The sequence below is a fragment of the Nyctereutes procyonoides genome, unplaced genomic scaffold, assembly GCF_905146905.1.
Source record: "Nyctereutes procyonoides isolate TBG_1078 unplaced genomic scaffold, NYPRO_anot_genome, whole genome shotgun sequence".
In the NCBI taxonomy this organism is placed as follows: Eukaryota; Metazoa; Chordata; class Mammalia; order Carnivora; family Canidae; genus Nyctereutes; species Nyctereutes procyonoides.
In genome coordinates, this window is record NW_026575139.1 from 5,789,620 (window position 1) to 5,806,518 (window position 16,899).

The 16,899-nt window shown below is 40.3% G+C and overlaps 1 long non-coding RNA gene across 1 annotated transcript; it reads left to right on the forward strand.

Moving 5' to 3' along the window:
- Positions 1-735: 735 nt before the first annotated feature.
- On the forward strand, positions 736-14,286 carry LOC129496237 (uncharacterized). The gene is made up of 3 exons (XR_008661696.1): positions 736-872; positions 13,460-13,944; positions 14,181-14,286. It is a non-coding gene; the product is annotated as an uncharacterized LOC129496237 (long non-coding RNA).
- The last annotated feature ends 2,613 nt before the right edge of the window (positions 14,287-16,899 follow it).

Consider the following 16,899-nt stretch of genomic DNA (forward strand, 5'->3'; position numbering starts at 1 on the left):
TCTCTCTCTCTCTCTCTCTGTGTGTGTGTGTGTTTATCATGAATAAACAAATATTATTTAAAAAAATATAGAAGTTGTGATATGAAAAATAAATGACTAAGGCAAAACATAAAATTAATCAATAAGGCGTCCCGAAGAGCATGTCAGTGATGCCAATGATCAGCAGTCCTGGCTCAGGTTTAGGGATTCCAATGTTGTCATGAACCAGCTCTCACATTGAACAAACCACTTTTCTTTTCTGGCATCAGTTTCCCCAGCACGTAAAATCAGGTATGGTATATTGAATAGAGACACCACAATTTACAGATGACGCGATTCCCCACATCCTTTTGTTGCTAACATTTTAGGGCGCTGAGTGCAGGTTTCTGCCAGTGGATATTCTCGAGGCTAACAGTAACTTGAAAACAAAGCGATGGCATGACGTGCACATGCGGAATGTGCTTTTATAGCATATAATACAATAACAATACTTTTCTTAAATAATCCATGACAGATGAATTCATCTTCTCTTTAGAAAAATCTAATCAAATGTTAAGACGCCTCTTTCCAGCACCAAGAGCTACAACCCTCCTTGTCTTCGGAAACAAACAAATGAAACTTCGTGTTCCCAGGGATGGCGAGTCAAGTTGAAACCTGTTGTCACAGCCCTGCGGAAAATGTAGATCCGTAAGATTTCATGCCAGACGTTGGGTGCCAGACATCTTGCAACGGAGAGAGGAGAGGGGAGGGCAAGAAACCTAGTGGTTAAATGGGAGGACGGAATGGGAGAAAATATGATTGTACTCCTAGCCACCCAGACGGCATTCTTCTCTGACACATTTGTGATATGGATCTCAGCCCAGAGGAAAGTCCAGGATGAGAAGCCAGGCACGGTGAGCCCCCTGGGGTAGAAGCGTCAGGACTAGCGTGGTGCAAAGGGTGTTCTTAATCACTTCGCGTACGACTCTATTTTCCAGCTCCATAGAGTGTTGGGGGGGTTGCTTTAGCGTCCGAGGAAAAATAGAAATAACCAAATCAGCATGCCACAGAAAGTTGTATCTGTGCCGTGTGCATCTGGCATGTTTTCTATTCACGTTTCATCTTGCCCGGTCTTATGGTGTCCTTGGAAATAGCCTGAAGCCTCTACTGATCTGTTCAGCCCAGTGCTTTTTTTCACTTTTGTCTTAAAACAAATGTCCAGATAAACAAATGCTTTGGTTTTCATAAGCTACTGTTCTTTGGAGCTCCCACATTGTCCCGTTCAAATTTACTTCTTAAAAAAATTAAAATCCTGTTTGGCATGAGGATGTAGCTGAGTCAGGCCTTTTTTGGTTCAAGAACCGAACAAGGTGAAAGGTTTAGAAGACAGGTAAAACAGACAGCTGGAGTTTTGGAATATATACAGTGGGTTTCTTGGGGTTCATTAAAAAGCAGAAGCAAAAAGCAAAAAAAGAGGAGGAGCAGCATAATAACTTCTCTATTTGCTTTTGTACCATGTCTCCAAATTTCTGACAAGAGTTTTGAGTTCAAAACCTATGCTAAAAAGCCTTTCCCCATTCTTTCCCACAAGAAAGTACCGTGACTTAGTGTCCATGGTTTGTTTAGGCTCTGCTCCATTTCTGAGATGTGACTGTAGGTTAGCTATTTGGGTTATCAGAGTCTTGATGTGCTCTCCTAGAAACCGGGCACAGCATTGAGGTATCATGATCCATGAGAAGATCACAGGCAAGGGGCATATGGATGGGCTCTGGGAACCACAATGTGCCCTGAGTGACATCCTAATAATTATCCTAAACAATTACCCTAATATCATTGACAAGGAAGAGGACATTCTGTAACTTGCTGCTTTCCAGGTAACTCAAATGACTAATTTCTACAACACCATCTTGCTCCATACAGGGCTTGAATAATTTTCATTTGGAAATAAACTACCTCAGTCGTGGAAAAAGTTCCTACAGCCTGCAGGCTCTCATCTTCCCTCTGCCAGCATGCGGGACCCAGGAGCTCCAACTATTCTAAGGGGATGAAGCAAGAGTTTACTCAACTTTGTCCTGCTTTTGTTTAGAAGTAGACTGTCTCGTGGAATGGATAATAATTTTGAGCAGTAGTTTTTTCTACTCCTGGTGTTCTCCATCATCTTGAGACAGTGACGCTGTAAAGTGAAGTCAGTATGGGTTGAACAGGGCTCAGGTCCTGCTCTACCTCCTAGGGCAAGTCCCTAGCCCGTGGAGACTTCAATTTCCTTCACTGTTGCTGGAGATCATTTCCAAGGTCCTCTCCTTCCAGAGCCTAGGACCGAACTCTTCTTTGTCAGGAGAAACAAAATTTAGAAAACAAGGCGGCACTCATTTTATTTTAATGCTCCTCATTGTTAAGAAATCAAATCTTGAGGCTGCCACTATGGAGAGAGCAACTGATTTTTTTTAAAAATTTTTATCCACTTATGATAGTCACAGAGAGAGAGAGGGAGAGAGACAGAGACATAGGCAGAGGGAGAAGCGGCTCCATGCACCGGGAGCCAGACGTGGGACTCGATCCCGGGTCTCCAGGATCACGCCCTGGGCCAAAGGCAGGCGCCAAACCGCTGCGCCACCCAGGGATCCCGCAACTGATTTTTTAATGTAATCAATAGCTTGAGCATGAACCTGCCCTGGGTATCAGCAGTCTTGGCTTTAAATTCTAGTTTGCTTGGTTGTTGTTGTTCATTTCTACACACGCAGAAAATTTAGGAAAAAATATCTGGAAATATTTACTGTCTAGAAATTGGTGTATATCCTTCTAAAATTTTAGAAATGCATATGTGTGAATAATTTTTCTTATTTATACAAATGGCTTCACACTGCGTGCCCTGTCATATAACCATTTTCACTTCTTATAACCTGTTTTTCCCCCCGCATCATTAAATACACTTCTGCAGCATAATGTTTAATTATACATTTCTGATCTTGCCAATTAGAATGTAAGCTCTGTGGGCACAGAGATTCGTCACCTTGTACACTGTCATATCCTCTGGGTTCAGAACAGTGCCTGGAACACAGCAGACTCCAGAAAAGTAACTTGAATAAATGAACTCACAATAGTCCATCTTGTTCCTTTACCATAGCTCGTTCACTTTGGGTCTCCTTGAAGACCCATGAGAATGGGACCTGGTCTACCATATTCATTGCAACGGCCACAGAAGTTGGACTAAGGCCTGGCACTGAGTAATTTCTCAGTAAATGCTATTCAGTGAAGCCCCCAGAACTGGACTCTGTCGCTTCCATTATTTTACCATTATAAATAATAACCCGGAGAGCCTAGGGGGCCTCAGTCAGTTAAGCGTCTGCCTTCAGCTCAGGCCATGATCTCAGGGTCCTGGGATTGAGTCCCATATCTGGCTCCCCGCTCAGCCGGGAGCCTTCTTCTCCCTCTCCATGACCCCTTCCCTCTGCTGGTATTCTCTGTCTCTGTCTCTCTCTCAAATAAATAAATAAATAAATAAAATCTTTGAAAACATAAACAACAATGCGATGAACATCTTTGTGTTAAAAATTTGTTAATATCCCTGATTTTTAAAGGATAAATTCCAGACCAATATAATTGGTGGGTCAATGGGTAGGCACATGGCAAGCTTTTGAGACACACTGAAATTTGTCAAAAGTAATGTTTGTTTATTTGTTTTTGCCGATCTTCATTCCACCAACATTATAGAAAACACCTCTGTCCCTGGAGCCTCAGCCCCAGAGAAGTCTGTTTTTCGAGCCTTATTAATTTGATACATGTAAAATTGTATCTCCTTGATGTCACCTCACATTTCTTTGACTCTAAGGAAATTTAATATTTTCATATGTTATTTTAGTGTTCCTTTTTTCATTTGTTTATTTTTACTTGGATGTTTTATTTTCTTGTTAAATAAAATACGTGAAGCTTTTAGGATGACTTGGCAAATAGTAAGCCTTGTTCACCTTATTATTATAGCTACTATTTTATTTTATTTTTCCTTTCTCCTTTTTACTGATTTATGAGAATTTAATATTATGTGTCATATAAGCATATTTGTATATTATTGGTTGACACATATGATAAAAATATTTTGTCCATTTATTTTATTTATTTCACAAATATTGTATTTTTATAGTGCCACATCTACCTAGTGTTTTTTTTTTCTTCCTCTGCTTTTGCAACTAATTTGTCTTTTGAACTGTGTGGGCAACGTTTAATATACTTTTCAGACACATGAGATATTTATAGGATGGTTTGAGTTTCTTAAAAAAATGCTGGTAGGCTAAATTATATTACTTTTTAAAAATCCTATTTTGTTTGTGATCTACAATTTTCAGAGCAGTTTAATATATGTTTCTTCTGAGTCTTGCGGTGACCCTTACAGTGGTGGATAAAACATTAATACGTCCGTTGTTACTGATGAGGTAAGTGAGCTTTGGGCACGCAGGGGGCAGCATGTAAAGCCAATGAGCGAGGACTGGTGATATTCTGAATGTCATTCCAGGCTTCTGTACATTTTGGCTTTTTCTTAAGAAACCTGAGAAAACTGATGATGATGGGTGGGGGAGGAAGGAGGAATGTAACTCTAGGGCTTTATGGTAGCATTTCGGTGATCTCTGCTCACCTTACGTGTCCTCCATCCACAGCCCAGGAGGACAAGTAAGATAATGAAAGTTTCCTGAGTGTCTGTTATGGGCCAGGTGCTTCCACATGCACAATCTTAGCTAATCCCCACCACAAACCTAGGCAGTTAGAGTTATAATTCCAGGTGTCTCTTTTTCCTTTATAAAGGACACAAATGTCAGACTCCCAGCCCGCCAACCTGAGTGCCCCAGGACACACCAAAAAACAGCAGCAGAGCCAGGATTTCTGCCCAGAGAACGTTTGTCCAAGGCCTCAGGCTCGTCCCCATTCACTCCACAGCATTAAGTCTGACAAAACCAGCCCCTGACTTTGAGTGGCAAATTATAGCCTGGTTGTATAATAGCTCTCGATCTTATTTATTCACTTTTTTTTTAATTCCTAAAAAATCACGGCGAGTACATCAGCATGGCCCCCTGCCCCCCGCACTGTGGAAGTTTGATAATGTATGTCCTAACCGCTTAATTGATTGATTACCTCACTGCAGCTTCCTGAGGTACGGAATTTATCTCTAATAGCCAGAGTCAGGCTCTGCAGGCAACCGTGGGGGGGACCGGGGTCCCTTGGTGTCGATTTGCTCTTAACTGGAAAGTCATTACCACTTAATACATGTAGATTGTGTTGAAAGAAAATTATGTGTAATGAAATGAGGGAAAAATTAGTGGAGTGTTATGGGCGAAAGCAGATGTTAGGGAGGAATTATGCTAGCAGAGATAATCACCTTCGTTGGTATTGTGTGTGCTGGGGTGTTAACTGAGGAGGAGGCGGGGATAGAGCCAAATGAATGCCCTGATCGGCACAGATTCGCCCCTCAGAACCTGCAGCCAGGGGTGAACCCCCAGGACTAGGCGGCTGGGCCTCTGGAGCTCTGCTCACCCATACCTGGGGCCCTTTCTCCCCACTGTCTCCTCTTGGGATGTGGACGCAGGATGTCTCCCCGAGGGTCTGGTGAGACTTGGAGTGGAGCAGCCCAGGGAGAGGCCTCCTGCCAACCAAGGCTTCCAGGGAAAATCATGGAGCTCTAATTCTTACAGCATTCATTGAATCTGGGGAAAAGTAAAACAGAACAGTACCCCCACACTAAAAAAGAGAGAGAGAGAGAAACCTGCCACCACCCTAAACTAAAAAAATTAAAAAAAATAAATAAAGCTTAGCCTGTAAGAGGGTAAGGCTGTTGGAGCTTTTTGCAAACAGTCTTATCTCAGATGGAGGCATTTAAGAGCCTGTGCCTGTGTGTGAAGCCAGGGGGAATAAAACCTCATTGCTTTTATGTCTCAAGATCCTTGGGTACAAGAGCTCGGCATTCACAGCCCAGACCTCTTGCTTGACTCATTTGCTGCTGAAGAAGCTGAAGCCAGAAGGAAAGAAAGAAAGAAAAGAAGAAAAAGAAAGAAAGAAAGAAAGAAAGAAAGAAAGAAAGAAAGAAAGAAAGAAAGAAAGAAAGAAGAAAGAAGGAAGGAAGGAAGGAAGGAAGGAAGGAAGGAAGGAAGGAAGACGGAAGAGGAAGGAAGGAAGGAAGGAAGGAAGGAAGGAAGGAAGGAAGGAAGGAAGGGAGAGAGAGATCCTTGCCCACAGTCACAGACATGAGTGAAAGGGGAAGCTGACCATCAGCATGGGGGCAGTGAGAAGTCCAGCAGACCATGCTGCTTCTTCAAGGGTGAGCGGGTCTCACTGCCTATAAGATGTTGCAAAATGAAGGGATGTTTCCAACATTCTGGCATCATACTGATTGTTGCATAGATCATAAAGGGATGAGAGGTCTGGTTTTAAGGCTCCATTTTCTTCAAGTGGTCACTCCCATAAGTCTGTACCAACCAAAGAGTTTTCCCCTAGAGATACTTGAATTGACCCTATTTGTAGGAATCCCCAATGTAAGAGAGCTCATTCTCTGGTTCTCAGCAGCATGGAATGGGCTTTGAGAAACTAGAATTGTTTGCCCTCAACCACGTGGGATACACTCTCAAGAGTCAAGGTTAAGTTCTTATCAGGGGGGATCCCGGGGATCCCCGGGTGGCGCAGGGGTTTGGCCCCTGCCTTTGGCCCAGGGTGTGATCCTGGAGACCCGGGATCGAGTCCCACGTCGGGCTCCCTGCATGGAGCCTGCTTCTCCTTCTGCCTGTGTCTCTGCCTCTCTCTCTCTGTGTGTGTGACTATCATGAATAAATAAATAAAATCTTTAAAACAAAAAAAAGTTCTTATCATGGTCTCACGGAGTTGAAAACCTCTCAAACCAGGGTCCCATCTGTGGAAGGGGTGACTGCAGAACTTAGTTTTATGAGTTTTATGTAAATATTGGCAGAAATAATATTTACAAAGCACTGGGCACAATGCCTGGTGCATAGAGTAACTGCTCAATATTTGGTTTTCTTTATTCACATGAATAACTGTTAGATTTTGCCTGGAAGTGTATTACATGTTTGTGTGTGTGCACATGCGTGTGTATATCTATACACAGGCATATACCTAGACTCTACTGGGTTTAAAATATAGTAAATCATTTTAAGACTTTACTGAATTAGCACATCAAAATCTTTCATTCGTAAGTATGCCTTAATTAATATAAGGAACACTGTAATCAGACATTGCAGACTTTCATTTTATTGTTAATAATATAAATAAGCTTTAATTCTTAAACTGGTTGAAGGTGCCTGTTCTATGCACAAAGTAAATTAACCCTGTTTTTGGAAAAAAATCGAGCAGAAAACCCAACGACCAAGAGTTTGAATAAGTAAAGCCATGCTATCTATACCAAGGGTCCTTGGGTAAAGCCTGTTTTATCACAAAAACCATTGCTGTGCCATCTTCACAGCTCAAGTAAGGATTTTTCCTCCATCTCCTTGTGGATATTTAAGACAAGTACACTTTGGACTTTATTATGGAGACTGACATCACGGTTTTATTTAGAGCTGACAGCATTTACCAGATAGCCCCTGCTACCAAGGAGACTATGCAGTTCACCAGGTCTATGAAGACAGACAGGTGTTCCAGGACGTTTGCTTGAATTATAACAATGCTTCTGGTTAGGAGCCGGGCTCGAGTATGCCACAGGGTATTCACACATGGCCCTTTATTTGTGAATTACTAAAAAAGTCACACTCAATAAGGAAAACTTGGCAAACAGAAAGAAGCTTAATAAACACACACATGCATTTTGTGTGTGCAACCCCCCTTCCCCCCAGAGCCTAAAGAGAAGTCATAGGCTGGAGTTTACACCCTGACCACCTAACTGAGTATCTGTAGCAGGCAGACCCAGAGACACACACACAAAATTGCAAACACATCCATGATCCTTCTCCTCAGCCAACCTGAATCCACTGTTCAATTGTTTTGGGGTATTCTTTGGTTCTTTGTCTATATGTGTATACTTGTGCATATGCATGTGTCTGTACACGTATGTATCATTCTTAAGGACTTCCTGGGATGCAATTGAATAAATACACTATAATTTACATAACAATCACAATCTGTAGGATGTTCCCAGTTTGAGGGTATTTTTTTTTCCTAGCAATGACCATCCTCATGTAATATGTGGCATCTCTCAGATTCTTTGCTTAGAATAAATTCCTAAAATGCAATTCCAATGCTGTAGAGTATGATTATTTTAAGCTTTGAGAAATATTGCAGTCAGCAGGAGTAGAATGGAGTCCAGGTGGAAAGAGTCACTACTGTAGCTCACTTCCGTCTAAAAATTACATCTGAGTCTTTGCCATGCTGACTCATGGCAGCCTAATGTTTTAGATGCCACCGTTTACCCATAGTTATGCGTTCATTATATTATATGCTATGCATGACTTATAAACATATTTGAAATATCATAAAAACCCAATCTTATTTGAAACATCACAAAAACCCAATATACTAAGGATCAAGCCCTTTTGCCAAATAAAGGGGGTAATCTTTGCGCACTGACTAATCTCTAGAATCACCAGTGAAGAATTTGATCCCAATTCTATTAATGTCAATGCACAGCATGAGGAATTTACAATTACTTTGAAGTTAGACCCCAAAATGAGCCCTGGTTCTGTACTTTTTCTTTGCTATCCTTAGCACATCACTCAACTTCCCTGGGTCTGGTTATTTATTTGATATTAAGGAAGTCAAACTTGCTAGGTTATTTGAAGGATTCATACAAATAATGAATGTGAAATGCCTGGTATACACGGTTCCATTAGCAACTATTATCAGGGTTCTTACAATTATCTACACCTCTTATGTCCCTGGTAAAAGTTTTGGGCAAACCCATGTTCAGATCCTAGCTAGATGTGTGGCCTTGGTGAACTCACTTGAAGTCTCTGGCACTTTGTTTTCTCACCTGTAGAATGGGAATAAAGCTTCCTGCCTTCTTGGTTTTCGTGATAATTGATGAAAACATTTAAGTAGAATAGCCCAATGCAAGAACCTGGAACATAGTAGGACCCACAGTAGCAACATAATAAACCTTTTAAAAATCCATGACAAAACCATAAATGACTCTTTGAAAGGTATCAGTCCTTTTCCCCCAGATTCACAACTGAATGGATTTCCAAGGGGAGGCCAGCTCGCAGTCTCTATGTTAATGGATTCAAGAGGCAAGTGGGCTCTTTTGGAGCCGCTGGAAAACTATGATGAATGTTTCAGTGACTAAAAGAATAATTAAATCACTCAGAGCTGGATGTCATTAAATGAAATGACACTGCATTAGTGGCATGTAGCTGTTATTCTTTATAAATACAAAAAAGCAACCTTTCGTTAATGCTCTGGGTCTGCCTGCTACAGATACTCAGTTAGGTGGTCAGGGTGTAAACGCCAGCTTATGACCTCTCTTTAGGCACTAGGGGGAAGGGGGTTGCAGCCACATGGGCAGTGAAGAAAGGGCCCTGGGTGTGCGACTGGTTCTGCAGGTGACTGTGTGCACACAGTTAATAGGTTCCTATCTTCATCACCAATATCTCTAATACCAGAACCTCAACTTACTTTACTTGTGCAGGAAATGAAGAGTCCCATACAAAGATGGTCCAGTCAGCTCACAGTATGGGCTTTGGAATAAATCCTCCCTGAGTTTGAAACTCAAAGTGTGACTTTAAGTATGAGAGTTGCCCTTAAACCTCATCTCTCCATTAATAAAAGCAAGATAAAACAGATGTGAAAGGTTTTTAATGGTAACTGGAGGAAATAACCTGTAGGATCTCTCAGCCTTCATAGAAAGGGGGGTTGCTTTCCTTCCCTTTCTCCCTCCAAAGGCAAATTTGTTTCTATTGTCTCAATGTTTTGTTTGTTTGCTTTATTGTAAACATGGGAGTAAAATTTTCTAGTGCATATTCAGAACTATTTAATTATTCCCCAACCTTCATTTTGTATACAGTACTACCACTTGAGTAAGCAATTGTGACCTTGAGATCTGTGGGACTATTTGTCCTTACACCCATGCCCCCAGAATGCCATGATTCATCTTTCTTATGTTTATTAATTTCTTTAAACATTTTTTTCTTCTTTCTCTTTCTGTTTGGCCTCTTAACAGCCAATTCTGTAAGTAATAACACTTTGATGAGACACTTCGTCATATATACCCTTTTAAGTAAACTTAAAACCAAGTGATTCTTATCATATTTATTGGTACTGAATGGAGACCAGTGTGCAGGACTAAGTCTTTCAGTCTCCTAAGAAACTCTTTTGGTTTCCTGGCTGTGCTGTGGTGAATTGTGGCCTCAAGATGAGTGATCTACAGATAAGGAAGGTCAAGCTCTGGCTGCCATAGGGAACCAGGACACTGACATTAAAGGTTCTTTGAATTCCAATATTGGATGACTCGTGGGACCTGGTTACTGGATTATAATTAATGACAACAGTGATGTCTTCGTTGGATTTTGGATAATGAATTTATCCATATCTACAAGAGTGCTTTGTAAACCACTAAGAAATATATAATGGGAAGCATTAGATCACCTTGCTTGTGGGTGAGATGTGTCTGTTTATTCTAACTAGAAGAGCATGTTCAATGAATGAGTCCTTTCTTCTACACTATTGTTGGGGATCTGCAGTGGCATAGAGATTCTGGCCTTGACTAACACTGAGGTCTTTTAGGAATGAAAACATTGATCTGTAAATCCAGAATTTAGGCTCAGTTCAATTAGAAGACAAGGCAAAGTTTACTTCTCTTAGCATCAGATTACCATTCATAGAATTTCTTAATAAAAATGAGTATTTATGTAGAAGATCACAAATACAGATGTTTGTGTTCAGACACACACACTTGAATGACTGTTTCACATGCATTTGAACATGAAATATAATGATCATGATATTTTCTCATATGTCTATGACTACATGGTTTATATTTAAAGAATTTGTTCCAAAGAAGATTTGGAGATGTGTGTTTGGGAATCTGAAACCTTTTGCTTGCTACTGTATAACCTTAGGAAAATCATTTAACTTCCCCGAGGCTCAGTAGTCTCACCCCCAAAATGAGACAGTTATTATTCATATTTGATATTATTATTTTGAGGAGAAAATAAGGTAACACCTGTAAAACTATCTGACGCAAGGGTAAGTGCTCTCTCTACTCCCTTCTTTTCTTCCTTCCTTCCTAGACATAGATATGACATGTATGGAATTTCTGTAGTTAAACAAGCATGTGTTTTAAAATCTAACAGCATTTAGAAACTAGGAAGAAAACAAATGTCTCCCTCATTATCAGAAAGCATATATGCATGTTTAGGAAGTGTTCTATCATTCATGGTTCTTACTCCTTCAACATCTCTAACATTGGGAATGCCCCTGTCCATTTCACATGGCCTTTGTTTCATATGGGTGGTGGTTATTTGAAACATTGGGGAGGGGCAGCAGTGTGGGAAAGCTCAGTGGATGGATCTGCCTGCAGTACTGATGGATTTCTGAAAGGTTCTTCCCTAAGTGGAAGATGAGAGTTGAAGTGAAGTTTGAGGCTCATGAGGAGGGATGGAAGTAGCCAAAATCCCTGAATTTTGTTTGATAATCAACTGGCTATTCGATCTAGAGTGGCATTTCCCATCACCAAGTAACAGGTATTACCTGAAAAGACTGGCCTTTGGTCAAGTTTGTTTGGTAAAATGCTGAGATAAAGGAAAAATTCTTTATAGCAGGAAACCTCAGAGGTTTTCATATGTTAGTATCTTGATTTATTGAGTGTTGGATTCTAGCATCTCACTCTCTTTCTCTTTCTTCTTCTTCTCTCTCTCTCTTTCTCTCTCTCATGTTCTCTTTTTCATTATATAATTCTCAATGACCATATTTAATTCCAAAACAAAACAAAACACCTCTGAAGTAGTTATCATTGATCCATATTAGTTTGTCCTTAAAGACGAGGAAATGGGGTTATAGGGAAGTAAATAAATGAACCGACAGGATTTTGATCAGCACGACTTTAACCGCTTTCAAAATTTTCTGTTGTTTAGTTTAGAATTTAAAATTATTTTTAGGAATATGCACACACCAGCTTGGGAAGCTTGGGTGTTAGAGATAAAGAAGATGATAACATTTTACACTGTGGACCAAAAGGAGTCAGGTTCCTGACTGAGGACTCTAGTTACAGAGTCTGCCTGAGGCAACTCACCAACTGTATCATAAACCCAAAGATTTAGTTTAAAAATCTAAAGTAAGGGTAGCAGCAGACGGGATACCCTGTTGCAAAAGCCTTCAGTTGGAAGAATCAGTTTTTAATGCTGGAACCTAAGAAGGTGCCTTGTCCACGCTGAGCTCCTGGTAGAGAAAGCAAGTAGACTGGATGTTCAGGGTTTAATCATGGGGTCTTTGTAACCAAGCACCAAATTTGTTTTAATGATTCTCTTAAGAGTGATTCATCAAGGATCCTCGCCTGTGTCCCTTTGTGCCTGGGTACAGATGTGCATCTAGAACACATTTAGTTCTATGTTTTCAAAGAGTGGCCGCCCACTCTGTGCATATGATTAATTCTACATGCAGCTAATTATACCCACAATTGGCTAATTGTCAGTGCAATTAGCCAATTGCAGGCCCAATTGGCCACTTGTCCCATAATTTGAAGGTGCAAGTGGACAATTGAAGGACCTATTAGATGCATGCAGAGTTTTACATATTCAAAGACAAGGCTAGGGGAGTAACAGCCTTTAAAAATGTGGTCTTAAGTGCAAAGTAAAAAATCCATATGTGTAGGTCTTTGAGAAAGAAAGTTACAGTTTCATTGGACACTTTTTCAAACTTAGTACTTTGGCTGGTTTTTGTTTTGTTTTGTTTTGTTTTGTTTTTGTCTTTGTTTTCAAAATGGAGCAAACAAGGAGCTTCTATGCTGAATTGGATATTTAAAACAAATTGAAATGTTTAGTATTTTAAGTCAGAATGACCACATACCCCAAACCACCCTATAACTCTTTATTCTTATGGAATGTTCAAAGTCAACTTTTTTTCCTGAAAAAATTATAAGAAAGCAAACAGAGAAACCATCACATTTCTAGGACACACACAGCTGAAGTCAAGTTTTAAATCAGAAGGAACTCCTCAATTTCAAAGCCTATGAATTTGAAGGGTTAATAGTAAAACAAATGTGTCTCTGAGAACAGCAAACATTACCAAGCTGTGGGCCTAATATCCTGTACTTTTCTCATTTCTTTCCTGTTATTCTTAATATTCTTTATTATAAAAAGTTCTGTTCATACCAAAGGCCCTCATTGTTGGTTTGTCTTTTCTCTTTTCTGGTAGGTCTATTATCGAGGCCACCTGGAAAGAACGGCTGAGGTCACTTCTCATTTAATGTGATCACACTCAGGGATTACGACTATTGTTAGTGATTATCTGTGCAAGTGCAACTGTCTAATTCAGAGCCCCAAACCTATAAATACTCACCCTTCTGTGCATGTTTTCTTCTCAGGTGCCTCACCACAGGAAGCCCCAATCCAGAAGTAGGAGCCTAAAATAACAAGCAAGTGTGTGAAAACTGGCACATCATAGGCACTCGGTACACAGCCCTGGAAGACGAGTGTCACTGATGAGGAGGTTTAGGGCCACCAATACGGTTTGGAACTTGTACATATAGAGTGGATTTAATTACCTGGAAAGTCATTGAAGTTAGAATGAAATAAGATTGGGAAGGCTTCCCTTATATCTGCAGTTCATATTTTTAGGGACTTCAACCCTCTATAAGTTGGCCAGAGACTGAGAAGTAAACCCAGCAGACTTTTATATATCAGGAATAACTGCTACAAAGCAAATGCACCAAAACCCGGCAAAAAATGCCACTGCGCCAAAGTGTCCCAAACTGATCTTTTGGATATGAGTCTCAAGAGATTTTCTGAATGCAAAGGATTTCACGGTCAAAGATGGATGGGAACACAGCACACTATTTGCATATTTAAGGTAAAAAAACAAAAAGGTCAGCAATAAAAATGTATCTGTTTAATTCATGTTTTAACCCAGAATATGTCAATGTAATTGACCACGAGAAATCCTCTTTTTCCACAATAGTTAATATTACGTTACTGAATTAGAGTTCAATAGGACACATTTTTGGAAATGCAGCATTTGACCGTGGTTTAGAGCTAAATTGATAAGTTAATATGCACCGTTAACAAATTTAATTATTTGATTTTCAGCTCACAGAAATTTTTAAAAAGATCACTTTCAGAATTTAAGACTGGGACCTCATAAAGGAACTGAAATAAAAAAAATCAATTTGGAATCTGTATCATAGATTATTCATTGGAGGTAAGTCATTTTCCTCATTTGTAGGAGAAAGTTGCATTTGATGAACACTGAGCTCTCTCCTGCCCTGGCATCCTGGGGTACCAGTGGTTGAGCCAAGCAATGCTTTTTATTTCATGAATTTATTTTTCCTCTCTCAATCTCCAGGCCTTGCTACACAAGTAGCCAGAAGACAGACTTTCTAATTCCAGACTTTAGCATATCAGCTTGTCACCTGGGCTAAGTCTCAATTGCCTGAAACCTCAGTTTCCCTAAAGAGACACTAAGGATAATAATATAACCAAAAGAAGACTCAACAAGCTAATGAATGTAAAAGCCATTTAAACAGTGTAAAATATTCCCTGTCGGTGTTGCTGGTCTGTTAAATAGTTTACTAGCAGTTTATATTAACATAACTAGTACTTATTTTAACTACTATAGCCCAGATTCAATTATTATTCATATTAATTGCCCCAGAGCTACTACTAATATGCTAATCGTGATAATTAACCGATGCTGTGCTTGATGCATTTCAGCACCAGATTTTGTTCTGCTAAACTTGGGGTTTTGCTTGGAGGGGAGAATAGCAGTGCTGGCCTTCGGGCCGTGCCAGGAAAATGTGTGGGCCAGATGGCAATCCAAGTTGGTCTGATAGAACATTTCTATTTCTGTGGATTCTCAAAAATGAACTGACAGGCACGAAGCAAAGTGGTGACTCATAGCCTTCAGGCCCCTGACTTACAGCTTCTGAGCTGAAATTTCCTATTGTCCTGTGAAACCTATTTATGGAACGCTACAACTGGCCCCTTTTGTCCCCACCGTCATCAGTGTGGTCATGGCGATCACAGCCGACCTTCCCTGAGCACCTAGTGTGTGTGCCTGGACCCATTTGATGGTCTATTTAAATAGATCATCTTAGGCTCTGTCACTACCGCATGATGCACAGGTCTGAACTGCCAATCTTCGGATGCAGACACTGCCGGTCAAGGAGACTAAAGGACTCACCCACAATCACATAGGGCAAAGGGTGGCACTGAGATCTGAGTCCAAAACATCTCCATTTCTTTTCTTCTATGTGATATTGTATTTCCAATCGAAAGTGTCTCTACGTTCATAACCCTCCTGTGGGCGGTCACTACTGTGTGTGCCTGTGTGTGCATACACGTAAGCATGTATTTTAAGTCCACTCCCCAGGGAAAATATGGTACTACTGGCCTGGCATAGAACATCCATTGGAAAAGTGCTTGCTGGCTTGAATTTCCAACAAGTCCAAAACTTGGTCCACAGCTATGCTCTTTACCTTTGTAAATTGATTGAGTACCAATATTGGACCCCGCTTCTCAGTGTATTAATATAGATATGGGGCCTTGAACAGACCCGTCACTGACAAAATAGGCTGAGAATCTAGACCTTCTGACTCTAGGGCCAACATTTCACATACTATACCTTAATTATGGGGAAATCCATTTGTTCTTTGTCACTCTTCCTTTTTCATCTTCTGTTGCTGTTGAATAAGCGATCATTTAAGGAAAAGAAGACGTATCTACACGTTACACCCATCTTTGTCATCACTATCAAAAACATGAAGGCAATGGCAAAACCCTGAGTTTCTCAAGTTTTATTTTATTTTTTTTAATTTTTTTAAAATTTATTTACGATAGTCATACAGAGAGAGAGAGAGGCAGAGACACAGGCAGAGGGAGAAGCAGGCTCCAAGCACCGGGAGCCTGACGTGGGATTCGATCCCGGGTCTCCAGGATCTCGCCCTGGGCTAAAGGCAGGCGCCAAACCGCTGCACCACCCAGGGATCCCCTTCAAGTTTTATTTTTGTATGAGCTTGCATTGCACTGAGGATGGACCGCATAGCTGGAGCTCACATGGCCATGGGGCTTTGTATCCAATCCCCAGCCTCAGACAGGCATCCAAGGCCATCAGAGTAGATGGTGCGGTGGATACTCAGCATAGCCATTTTTAGTCAAGTATACTCGACTACAGGGATAGTCAAGTATTATTTTGTATTTCATTTTTGAAGGGATCAACTTTTTACGATATGTACAGGGCTTTCTTTACCAAATGAACATTCCATTAAAAAATATTATCAAATTAATAGCATAACAAGTTTTTAGGGGAGGTTTATTGGAGTCAAATATTTTTAAAAAGCTGTCATTGAAACAGACATAGTTGTTAAATTGAGGAGATAATTAGGTACCTGAAATTAATCAAAGTATGTTTTTAAAAATAAAATCTATATTTGACTCATTGCAAATATGTTTCAGTCTTTTCTGTTTCCCTGTAATATAATCAGAAATTGGCAATTTTGCAAACTAATGTGCAAACTGCCCTCGGCCGTTAAAATCCTGTTCTGTCCTTACCATGGTAGATGCTATAAAAGTGTGCCCCAAATTAAAACGCAAGTTGTAAGATCTATAGAGTGTCCAGTCATCAACTGCAATGTATAAAGATGATAATGCTGACTTGAATAGCTTTATGCTTAATTTTCTACTAGTTTCTTCTTTCTCCCTTTTTCTGTATTTTGTTTTTAAATTACCTTTTTATCTCAGGGAGGAAGGCAGTGATGATACTAGCCTAGTAGGTGACGGAGACTCAAGGGAAAGAATGACAGGGAAAGAT